Source organism: Moschus berezovskii, chromosome 13 (assembly GCF_049115385.1).
Source record: "Moschus berezovskii isolate FMDL1 chromosome 13, NW_MosBer_1.0, whole genome shotgun sequence".
NCBI classification, from domain to species: domain Eukaryota; kingdom Metazoa; phylum Chordata; class Mammalia; order Artiodactyla; family Moschidae; genus Moschus; species Moschus berezovskii.
Genome location: NC_142472.1, coordinates 64,764,142 through 64,777,163, shown reverse-complemented (window position 1 = coordinate 64,777,163; position 13,022 = coordinate 64,764,142).

Below are 13,022 nucleotides of genomic sequence, written 5' to 3'. Positions count from 1 at the left end.
GGTTCTCAGAACTCCTGGGTGTGTGCAACTGGGGAGAAGGAAACGGAGACTGGCGCTGTCCTTTGGAGTGACATGTACATGTAGAAGGTAATCCAAGGATGGGCGTGAGGGCAAGAAGAAGAAAGGAGAGGGCTGAGGATAGAGTCACGGGACACGCTCTCAACTCAGAGATGGGAGAGGGAGAATGAAGAACTGGGGCTCTCAGAGAGGGCAGAAAATGAGACGGTGCAGTCCCGAAGAAGACAAGAATTCTCCGGCTTCACCAGCAGAGGGTTTGATAGTGTTGAAAAGTGGGCAGAATCGCAGAGATGAGGTCTGAAAACACACAGGTGGGTGTGGGTATTGGGGGCCATCGGGCTCAGCTACGGAGATCAGTGGGGACGGAGGAAGTCAGGCTGCCAGGGGTTAGATGAGTAGAAGGTGAGGAGGAGGGATCCTAAGAAACTGATGTTGGGACTTCAGTGGTGGTCCACTGGCTAAGACTGAGCTCTTGATACAGAGGGCTAGGGTTCAACCCCTGGTCAGGGGACTAGATCTCACATGTGGCAATGAAGATCAAGGTTCCATGTGCTGCAATCAAGACTTGGTGCAGTCAAATAAATAAATATGAAAAAAAAGAGAAATCGATTGTGAAGGAGGAGAGAGGAGAGAGAGAGTCTGTCCCTCATTTTGGATCTTGTACTAAGTTCTTTCCTAGAAGCTCTGGGAAGAGGCAGGAAGAGAGATGCCAGGGATCGGCAAATTCTTGGTATCTGGGAGCCCAAGACTAGCAATATGAAGCAAGAGTCAGGGAGAAAGGGGCAAAGATTGCATGTTCTAAAGTGTGTTTTGCAAAACATTTGCCCACAGGATGTTCAACCGAGTCCACTTCTCTCACAAAATGATGATTTTATTCCTTTCTGTCCCACAAGAAAGTCATCAGCATCTCCTGCCTCCTTCCCAAACCAGCAGGCCCGTGGGGCCAGCCTGCTGCTGCTTTGTGTTCCCATTTCTGGCTTGCTGAGATGCTGGTTTGGTCTGGGTGCTGGGCTGTGCCTTTCTATTTTCTTGACTTATATTTGGTCTCTCAGTGCTGTATGTGTGGGCTTCCCAGGTCGCGCTGGCCGTAAAGCAACATCCTGCCAATGCAGGAGACAAAAGAGCCCTGGGCTCAATCCCTGGGTCAGGAAGATCCCTTGGAAGAGGGCACGGCAACCCACTCCAGTATTCTTGCCTGGAGAATCCCCATGGACAGAGAAGCCTGGCGGGCTACAGTCCACGGTGTCCCAAAGAGTGGGGCATGATAGAAGCAACTTGGCACAGCACAACTGTATGTGTAGGTGGTGCAGAAAGTGAAAAGTGAAAGTCGCTCAGGCGTGTCTGACTCTGCAACGCCATGGACTCTACAGTCCATAGAATACTCCAGGCCAGAATACTGGAGCGGGTAGCCTTTCCCTTCTCCAGGGGATCTGCAGCCCAGGAATTGAACCGGGGTCCCCCTCATTGCAGGTGGATTCTTTACCAAATGAGCTATCAGGGAAGCCCATGTGGTGCAGAGAGGGACGTGTCAAAGATTGAACCAGCCGTGCCATGTGGATCGCAAGTCCTGGGAAGAACTGTCTGCTATAGGATGTCTCAGAGCTTCATGGGCTGTGAATCTCCGAGACGGGAATAACTCATGTATCTTGTATGTGCTAAGTCACTTCAGTTGTGTCCAACTCTGAGACCCCATGGACTGTAGCCCACCAAGCTCCTCTGTCCATGGGATTCTCCAGGCAAGAATACTGGAGTGGGTTGCCATGCCCTCCTCCAGGGGATCTCCCTCACCTAAGGATTGAACCTGTGTCTCTTATGTCTCCTGCATTGGCAGGCAGGTTCTTTACCGCTAGCCCACCTGGAAAGCCTGATAACTCACGCAGCACAAAATTCCCCAAATTTGTGTGACCACTGTGCCGCTTCTGCATCTTGTTCTGTGAGACACACTTTGGGCAGCTTGTAAATAAGATGGTGAAAGTGACGGGAATGTACTTAAGAACAACTGTGTGAAGTATTTGAGTTGAGGGTCAGAGGAACACTCTCCAGGTTGCTGCTCACTGCTGAGTGTGCAAGGAAAGATGGCCCCGCTGAAGACAGAGAGGAATTCCAGCTCAAGGATGCCAGGAGGGCTGCCCAGGGAGGGATATCAGCCTAAGGAGGATGAGTGGTAAAGAATCCACCTGCCAGCGCAGGAGATACAGGAGACTCAGCTTCCATCCCTGGGTGGGGAAGATCTCCTGAAGGAGGAAATGGCAACCCACTCCAGTATTCTTGCCTGGAGAATCCCATGGACAGAGGAGCCTGGTGGGCTACAGTTCCATGGGGTCGCAAAGAATCGGGCACAACTGAGTGACTTAGCAAGCACACACGCATGCGTGTCCCCTGCGTGGTACAGAGCCAGTGCCCGAGAAAAGCCCAGCAGCATCTGCTGAGAGAATGAATAATAAATGCATACATATTTCCAGATGCCTGCACAACTTGTGTTAAAGTTCTCTAACCCGCCATTCCCAGGCTCAAAACAACTGGCCTTCTTTCTCATTCTGAGTGTGCCTTTTCTATCTAGACTCTTGGTTTCCACTGATGCAAGAAGGGCTGAGAATATGAAGCCGACTCTATGTGAACGCTTCGAAAGCAGGTGCAAGTCCCCCCCTCTACCTGGGTGAGGTCACACTGTGAACCTTAAATGCACTTTGCAAAAATGGTCAGCTGGGAAGAAAGGGGCCATCTACTCTGCTCTCTGCAAACCACACACGCTGCCTGTTGCCTGGAATACTGACCAACACCCGGTGCCCAGGTGGAGGTGATGCACATGGTCCAGGAGCCCTGTGTGACTCCACTGGTGAAAAGCAATCTCCTTCATGGGGCAGCAAAGCGTGTCAAGATGAATGCAGCATTCAGGCCGGTGCACGGAGCTGTTGATAGCGCTCTGTGAAAGCTCTTTGTTTCTCCCTGGCATGTGGATGCACAGGCTTTGATGTTAGAATTTTGGCTCATTAATAACTAATTTACATTTCCCAGACAGCAAATTGTGATCTGACACAAATTTATAAAAGAACTCCAAATGGTGAAACTCTCTTATACAATGAGTCCTTTGTGGGTCTTTTTCTTTTTTTTTTTCTCTCTCTCTTCCTAACTTAAGGAGTTTGTGATTAAAATTTTAATGCGATCGTTGAAATCTCATGGGCTACTTAAAAATAAAACACCATCTTATTTCCTTCCTGTCAGAGATCATGACAACGGGCTGCTCCTCCGGGGGTGTTTCAAGTTGCTACAATTGCTTTTTCATCTGCTCTGAGCCTCAGAGAGAGTGGGATGTCTGCAGTGAACTAGAAGAAAGGCACAGGGCGGGGACTGGAAGTGATGGCAGAAGGCAGTGGCGCCCTGTTCTCGGCTTCCGAGTGCCCCGGGCAGGTTATCGGGAGGCAGGTTTTCATAGCATGGTCTCACTGGCCTCCAAGGAGCTCACAGGGGCGAATCTCACAGCTCCAGGTGCCCCCAAGGCTGAACAGGTCATTTTCAGAAACCACGGATGAGCTGATCAGAGCTCTCAAGATAAGAAATTTATATTCAAAACAAATTACGTACTTGATTTCTCCTGCCTACATCATTTTGGAGGACCTGATGCCTCATGGAAAACCTGGTGGTTTGAGAGCGTTTTCCTCCAGGTTTCTTTGGGGGGAACATGGAGGTCAAGGGAAGCTGGAAAAGAGCTCTTGGGAGGCAAATCTGGTGCATTGTGGCTCCTTCCCCTCCCCCCAACTCAGCTTTGCCAAAGCCTTTGCCATCCTATGTGTTGATGACTCATGGCTTAGTGGGGGAGGCAGGCAGGGTTTCTCTTCCATGTTGGAAGGAGGAATTGCCATGTGCATCCAGTCACCTGGAAACACACCTTCCCCGGATAACAAAGGGAGGCCTGTGCTGAGGGAGGTGAAGAGATGGACCTGAGAACTGGACCAGAGAGCCGGCCCTGGGCAGGGCAGCTGGGCAGGGCCAGGGGAACAGGACACTGAGGAGGCTGGTCGGTTGCATCACTCCTGGCAAGAGGCTGGGTCTACTGAACTACTCTTTGCTGGGAGAAAGAGTTTGGGGAACAGCCGTGGGCTTGTTGTGCGGAATGGAAACATACCCAGCATGAAAAGATTTGGAAACTGGCACCTCTTGAGGTCAGATTTTAAATGGTCGCCCAGCATGAGCCAAATTGACTCCATGCAGCGAAGCAACGGGCCACCCCGGTTCCCTATATTATTTTAATAACAGAAAGAATGTATTAGGAATTCCAGGCAAGACCTCCCCACCTGGAGCCAGTCCCAGATTCTAGGTCCTCTGTTCAGGCCTTTGCAAATGAGCCTTTGACAAAGAGGCTCTTTCTCTCCGCAGCCTCTTCTCCACCAATGAAGGAATCTGAGACTCTCCCTCCCAGTTTTGGTTGGAGGAAGCGAGAAACTTGAGAACCCTGTGCTGCTGGAACAGGGTGGCTCCGTGGAGTATTGCTGAGAAAATTGTTGGGCAGCTTGGTTGGGGGTGGGGGGGCTCTTGTTCAAATAACAAGGCCTGTCTTAGGAGGTGGCTCAAGGGCCACCAGCCTTTCTCCAGCTTGGACATCAGGGTATGTGGAACAGAGAGGGGACTGAAGCTGGTGGTTGTTCCTGTTAGAATCTCAGAACCAGCTTCCCAGGAGCATCACCACATCTGGAGGTCCACCTGCCCCTCTGAAGTGTTGGGAGGGTTCCCAGAGACCATTCTGAAATGCACGGGGAGGAAGGGAGGTGCGTGTGGGTCCTGACAGTGCTCAGGATTATTCTCAGCCCCTGGAACATCGCTGACATTTAAAGGAAAATGCTGCTGCCAGCCTTGCGAGTTTTGCCCTCTTGGATCACAGAGAGTTCATGTAGCTCTTTTTCTAAGTCACAGAGATCAGACTGGATTTTCTGAGAAAGGATTCATTTCTGTTCTGAGCCAGGCTTGTGCTTGGACTCTGCTGCTTCAGTCGTGTCTGACTCCTTGTGACCCCCCTGGGCTGTAGCCCACCAGGCTCCTCTGTCCATGGGATTCTCTAGGCAAGAATACTGGAGTGGATTGTCATTTCCTTCTCCAGGGGAGTCTTCCCTTTCCAGAGATCGAAACCAAGTCTCCTGTGGCTCCTGCAGTGCAGGCAGATTCTTTATCACTGAGCCACCAGAGAAGCCCTTCTGAGTCATAGAGAGACCCCCCCACAAAAAAAAAAAAGAAAACCTCCTCATTGCTGTAAACAGACGGCTTCTCCTGGCTGTGCTATACTCAGCTTCTCTTACCTGTGGGAGATCCCTGGAGTCAGGTTAGGGTTGAACCCTGGTTCTACTTGATGCTTAATCTTCCTGAGCTATGATTTCCTTATATGTACAAAGCAGATGATAATAGTGGTTAAACGACTTAAAGCACAATTTTTAGCTCCTGGTCCGACACAAAATAAGTGCTTGAAGTGAGTGTTGATCTGTTCCAGAAGACCTGGGAGTGGCCTCCTGTGATGTGAGGAAACAGGGTCACCATAGGCTGCTCCCTCAATGGCCGTTTCTAGGGAGATGTCACCAGTGCTGTGGTGTTCAGATTTCTCAGCGATTAGGGACCCCTCCTGGGCTCAGACGGGCTTCCCAGTTGGTGCAGTGGTAAAGAAGCCGCCTGCCAATGCAGGAGACACAAGTGGCGTTGTTTGCTTCCCTGGGTCAGGAAGACTCCCTGGAGGAGGAAATGGCAACACACTCCAGTATTTATGCTTGGAGAATCGCATGGACATAGGAGCCTGGCGAGCTACAGTCCTTGGGGTGGCAAAGAGTCGGACTTGACTGAGCAACCGAGCACTTGGGCTCAGACACCAACAGTGAAGGACTCTTTCTGCCCAAAGCACTTATAGCAAACCTCTTGGCCTTTGATCTCACAGGGCAAACCCATTCTCTTGAGCAAATCTGAGTGTGGAGGATAAATGCCTCCAAAGGAAGGGCATTGTATGTGTTTTGTGCAGTATCTTCTCCTAAGCTGTGTTTGCCACATTGTGGCTCTGGGCAAATATTGATGGAAGGAAGAAGAAATGCAGAGGCAGAGAGCTGAAGGCTGGGGGGCTGTTCCCAGGTCAGACTGCAGCTTACCTTCCACTAAGCGTATTGGAGGGAGGTAGATCAGCGGAGGCTGACTTGATTCTCAGCGACCTTGCTTTGGGCCGTCACACGGACACAAGCCAAGATCACTCTGTAGTTACATAAGGAAGCAGATGCCTTGGCACAGAAACTTTTCAAGATGTAGAGAAATAAGAAATGGGTCGGAGAGAGAACTCTATCTTGGCTATGCTGTGTGAGGGTTTTCACCAGTTTCTTAGGGAGAAGAAATTCAGGATTGAGTTCCATTACCTAAGAATATCTAATAAAGAAATAAAGAAAGTGAAGTCACTCAGTCATGTCTGACTCTTTGTGACTCCATGGACTGTAGCCCACCAGGCTCCTCCCTCCATGGAATTTTTCAGGCAAGAATACTAGAGCGGATTGCCATTTCCTCCTCCAGGGGATCTTCCTGACCCAGGGGATTGAACCCAGGTATCCTGCATTACAGGCAGACACTTTACCATCTGAGCCACCAGGGAAGCACAAGAATATCTAATAAAATAATACACAATTCTCATTACAGAGCACGAGCCAGTCACTCCTTATTACGTCTTATTGTCAATTTCATAAAGCCTTCAGTTAAAGGCTCCTTTCAAGTACTGATCATCGGAACCCAAAGTCTGAGGCTCAGAATAATCAAAAGAAAGCCTGTTACAAAATGTAATCCTGTTTGGGTGTGATGCACAGTAAAGAGGCATGGATCGGCCCTCAGTAATAATAACCATGTGTTGTGTTTTGGTAATCCATATTTACATTTTGGCTTTCGTGTGTTTTTTTTTTTTCTTTTTATTTATTTATTTATTATTATTTTTTTAATTTTACAATATTATATTGGTTGGTTTTGCCATACATTGACATGAATTCTCCCCAGGTGTACATGAGTTCCCCCTCCTGAACCCCCCCTCCTGAACCCCCCTCTCACCTCCCTCCTCCCTTTTTTTTTTTAAGATTTTTTTTTGATGTAGACCATTTACAAAGTCTTTATTGAATCTGTTACAATACTGCTTCTGTTTTATGTCTTGGTTTTTTCTGGCCACGAGGCAAGTGGGATCTTAGCTCGCCCAACCAGGGGTCAAACCTTCACACCCCTTGCATTGGAAGGTGAAGTCTTAACCACTGGACAGCCAGGGAAGTCCCTCTGCTTTCGTCTTATCCTGATGTCATTCATAAGAGGTTAGCACAACAGGTAGGATGTCAAGTACGGTCCTGATCTTACAGCTGAGGAATTCAGGTTCAAGTTTGCCGTCTCTATGAACAGGCAGATTCAGGGCTTAGCTGGAACAAACACAGCTTCCCCAAATGCAGGGCTCTTTGTCAGTATTCGACCAGATCATGGTTTCAGACTGCTGACCTTGCCCCTTCAGTCATGTCAGGGGCCAACCTCTGTCTTCTAGAAGGGAGAGGGGTCTGGTGGGATGGGGTTTGCTAAAGAATGATCCAGGGGTGTGGTGGTATTAATAACAACCGGTGTGCATCAGACGAGGATGGAAGGAAGAATTTTTAAACCAACCATGCATACTTGACTTTCGCTTAACCGTCTATCTTAGCTTCTAGAAGAACTTGGATCACAGGGGCAGGTTTTGGAATGGTGTCTGTGAATAGCAAGAGCAGCAGCCAGGCCTTGTCCTGTCTGTTTGCACAGCAAGATCCAAGGAATCAGGGAACATGATGACGGCAGACGCCCCGGGTGATGACTGCAGCCATCACATTCCTTGACTTTCATCAAATGACTAGCCTGTCCAGACAGAGAGGTGACTCGCTGTCTTGGCCATTTCATTGGTCCTGGAAGGGCTTGGCTGTCTGAGAATCGGCACAAAGCTGTGGGTGACGGCTTCTTCCAGCAGCTCTGGCAGGTGTCGTGGGTCAGCTGAGAGTTCAGGATGCAGATCTTGCGGCTTCCAAGATGCCTATGATCGGTTTCAGCCTGGATTGGATGGAGCTGGGCGGGGATTTCTGCATGAGCTCTTTGTGAACAGCGCATGGGTGGATTGGGGTGAGATGGGCCAAGCCAAGATCTTACCTCACCGTTCAGACTGCTGTCTCATGGTGACAGGAAGACGTTTTAAATCACATGCAGATGCCTCCAGTTTGGCACACGATAGGCATTTGGATCTCCTGTTGCCATCAATCTTCCGCTGCCTTGGGGTGAGGGCTACATAAGGAGCCAGCCTGATTCTCTGCCCAGCATCTGGGGGGGAGCCGAGGCCAGTGGGCTGCTGGTTTCCGAGTTGTCATCCAACCCATCTGTGACTTTACCCAGCCTCCCTCACAATTGCCCACCTGCTTTTTTCCTCCTCCTTTCTTTCCCTGATGTGAAATGCAGATGATGAATGGTTACGTCACTCTTGGGTTTAGCAGCTTTGAAACAGATCTACTTAGATGTTAAATAAATGTAGCTGTTTATTATCTGAAGTGGATTTGGCCTGTAAGATGAGCAAAAGTTTTGTATTTGTTTTTAATATTGAGGGTACTCAAGGACTTCCCTGGTGGCACAGTGGATAAGAAGCCACCTGCCAATGCAGGGGACACAAGTTTGATCCCTGGTCTGGGAAGATTCCACAGGCCATGGGCAACTAAAGCTTGGGTGCCACAACCACTGAGCCTGCACTCCAGGGCCCACGCACCACAACAGACGAGCCCACGTGCTGCAACTGCTGAAGCCTGTGCTCTGCAACAAAGACCCAGCGCAGCCAAACAGCAAACAATTAAATTAAAATTTTTTTAAATAATGAGGGGACTTGCCTAAATCCTGGAGGCCTTCACTGTGGGCTCTGGGATCCCCCTTTTCACTTCCTGGCGAGTTGCAGCTTAGGAGTATGAACTGAGAGGATACAGTGATAGAGGCTTGCCTGTGGGCTTGGGAAGGCTGCTCTCTTGGTGCACATGTCAAGATATTTTGTATTTGAAACCAGTTTCCTGGGAAATTTGGATTTTGCTTGTAATGATTTCTGGGAAGCCGTACTTCTCCATGCAATCATTCTGATGTATTGATTTCTGGACAGTGAAGAACAGGTTGGAGTAAGAGAAAAATGCTTAGCTAGGAGCCATGAGCCCCTTCAGTCAGAGGATGACATGACGTAAAAGAGAAAGCATGAGCTTTGGAGTCAGACATACCAAGGGACAGATCTTGGCCCTCCAACTATGTGACTGGGTAAACTTTGGTTTTCTTGTCTTTCAAATAAGCCTGTTAAGCGCTGCCTTCTAAGGTGGTTGCAGGGATTAAATGAGGTAATATCCATGCTGATGTTTCCCTGCCTGGATCCTCTAGCATTTCTAGTCCAGACCCGTCTACTGAATTTCACACCCCTAGTCCCACCCGGATTCTCAGTAGTACTGTGTCCCCGGCGCATCCTAGTCCGTGCTCATCCTCTCTCCCTCACCTTCCAGACCAAACTATCCACTTCCTCCTGCATTTTTCATTTCAGTGAAGGGTCTCATCATTCTCCATCGTCTACTCCAGACACCTGGAGTCACCCTCAAGTCTTCTCTCTGCCTCCATCTGGAAAATTCCATCCATCACCCAAACCGGATCCTTCTGCTTCTTTTATTTTGTTGTGTATTCTCTCTACCCAAGGCCACTCTTATTCCAGCTCCTTGTCATAGCTCATCTGGGTTTCTGTGGCACCTATCACCAGAGTGAATGACCAGCTGTCACCCAACTATTTAAAAGCCTCCTCATTTCTTCGTGAAGTTCAAGGGTGAGTCCAGCTTTCCTGACCTGGGAAAACATGCCCTCTGTGAGCTGGGTGCCTCGTTCTATAGCTCCACCACTCGCCACTTCCGTGTTCTCACCCTAAGAGGACGCTAAGCTGGAGTACTTTATGTCCTGCAGGAGCGCCAAGCTCTCGCTGACTCTCCTCCAGGATGATCTCTTCTCTCTGCTTGAAATGCTTTTGCACTCCCTATGTGCCAGGCGAACACTTAACCACCCTTCCAGGGTCAGTTCAAGCATCGCCTTCTCTTGGACCAGGCTGAGTTAAGAGTCCCCATTTCTGTACCACGACCAGTTCATCTATTTATGTATGTATGGTGTGTGGTTTTTCTGGTCTGCCTTCCCTTGAGGGCAGGGACTCTTCCTGCCCAGCTTGGCACCATTGACTCCTGTACAAGGCTAAGCATTGGTGGACTTTAAATGCTTATTTAGGAATTGAAGGACATTGAAAGTTACTAGTGCAGAGCCTGGCTTATGGGAGGAACTCAGTAAAAATATCTTCCTGATTTTGCCACTAAATAGCTGGTCGATTTGGGTGAAGCCTATTACCTCTCTGGGTCTCAAGTTTTTCGTGAGAAAAAAATTCATAGATAATTTTATATACACATAAAATATATACAGGCAGACCTTGGAGACATTGTGGGTTCAGTTTCAGACCACAACAGTGAAGTGAATATCAAAATAAAGTAAGTCACATGAATTTTGGTTTCCTGGTGAATATAAAAGTTCTGCTTATACGACGCTGCACGGTATTAAGTGCACAATAGCGTTATGTCTAAACACTGTGTGCATACTGTCATTAAAAAAATCCCCTGTTGCTAAAAAATGCTAATTGTCATCCGAGCCTTCGGTGAGTTGTGAGCTTTTTACAAGTAACATCAGAGATCACTGATCACAGATCACCATAACAAATATAATCATAATGAAAACATTTGGAATATAGTGGGAAGTACTGAAATGTGACCCAGAGACATGAAGTGAGCAAATGATCTTGGAAACACGGTGCCAATAGACTTCCTCAATGCAGGGTTGCCACAAACCTTCAATTTGTCAAAAAATAAAAAGCACAATATCTGCCAAGTGCAATAAAATGAGGTTTGCCTGTAATAGTAAGAAATAAATGGAAAGCAATTTGTAACTCGATTTCTCGTGTCCCATACAACTACAGTAAATAATGTAATGAAGGAGTCAGATGCTTGCACTTATAAAGAAGACTCTTGAGAGTCCCTTGGACTGCAAGGAGATCAAATCAGTCAATCCTAAAGGAAATCAACCCCGAATTTCATTAGAAGGACTGATGCTGAAGCTGAAGCTCCAATACTTTGGCCACCTGATGCGAAGAACTGACTCCTTGGAAAGGACCCTGATGCTGGGAAAGATTGAAGGAAGGAGGAGAAGGGGATGACAGAGGATGAGATGATTGGATAGGATCACCAACTCAATGGATGAGTTTGTGGAAACTCTGGGAAGTGTTGGACAGAGAAGCCTGGTGTGCTGTAATCCATGGTGTTGCAAAGGGTCGCACACGACTGAGCGACTGAACAACAATAAATAATAAATCTGGTTTCCAGATCTATAAGACTAAATTGTGTTTACACTTTTTCTTTAAATTCCTTATTTGGAATAAAGGCTAAATTAAAAGTATTTAAAAGTTAAAGTGGAATCCTTTGAGGGGGGCTAGCTGAAAACCCAGACTGTTCAAGATACTTTTGTACTGGTGACTGACACGATATCTAACACCACAAATGGCAATGCTGTTGATGACACCATCTTCTAAATAAACATCCAGAATGGTAGATGGCTCTTGGTAAAGTTCTAAGTAAACATCACAATGTCTGTTGAGTTTTCAATGTACTTACATTCTTGGAAAATTCAGTGTGTACCAAAATAGTGCAAAAAAGCACGTGTTTTTATGTACAATGGAGTGACACATTAGGCTCAGTTCCTTATAAATAGGTATTTCACCTATGGGAGCATCAAGCGGAGAGTTAGAACGTCAGGTAGGAGACAGCACAGTCCTCCATGGTGTGGGGTAACCTCCTCACTGCAGGTTGTTCAGAATTTCTGGCCCTCACATGTTATAGGGTGAGAGTGCCCACTGCATCCTTGAGACACAAAGAAGTACCCACACACCCAGATTTCTAAAACAGCTTCTAAGTGTCACATAGGGAAGTAGATAAGCCTCAATGCACTGGACAGCAGTGGTGAAACCCTCCACATCTGTATACCCCTTCTCAGTGTGTTTCGTTTGTCTAAAGCTCATTATTGCAAAGTGAATTTAACTCCTATAATCAAGGATTTGCAGCATTGGGAGAAAATGACTAACTTTCAGTTACAAAGGAACTAGAAAGGACTTTCTCAAGACTCCCGCATATCTTGAATTGCCCTATCCTGGTTTCCCTGCTGTCGCCTGTAGTATGCAATTGGACATTTTATAATTTGCCGCAGTTATTTGCTGGCTTCACACACTCCTCTTCTTGGGGACTGGTGTCCTATTATCTGTCAATGACACCAAGCTTATCACGATGCTGGGACTGTAAAAAGTGCTCTGCAAAGAAGTTGGATTAAATAGATGAATATGGTTGTCATTTGGTTGCTTAGAGCAGAGCTCAGCCAACTTTCTCCATAAAGGGCCAGAGAGGAAATACTTTTGACTTGTGGGCCTGGTGAAAACAAATCAACTCCACTGTAGTGGTGGAAAAGCAGCTATAGGCACTGCGTAGTTGAGTGAGGGCTACTGTATACCAATAAAACTTTATTTGCAAAAATTGATTTGGCCAGCAGGATGTTTCCTCACCTCTGGCTTACACTATGGTGCTAATGAGGCCATTATTAGGACTCACTTTGGGTCTTCACTGGTCAGTTTAATTGTAGTACTAAAATTTCTAATCCTGGCCAATAGTCTCAAAGGTGCATTGTCCCTGCGGAAGAACTGACCAAAGCGGAGGGACAGAACGTGCATCCACGCAGATTGTGGATCATATAATTCAGAACTGCCACTCACACTGCCTTCTTTAAGAGCACAGTCTTTCTAGGACAGCTGAGTCCTGTTGTCTTCCCATCAGTAGGGAATAGCATGGCCATTTATTTGAGTATCTGCCATGTGCCAGGTATTTTATATGTTGTCCATTATTTCATTAAGGACAATTATCCTCAGAGGCATGAGT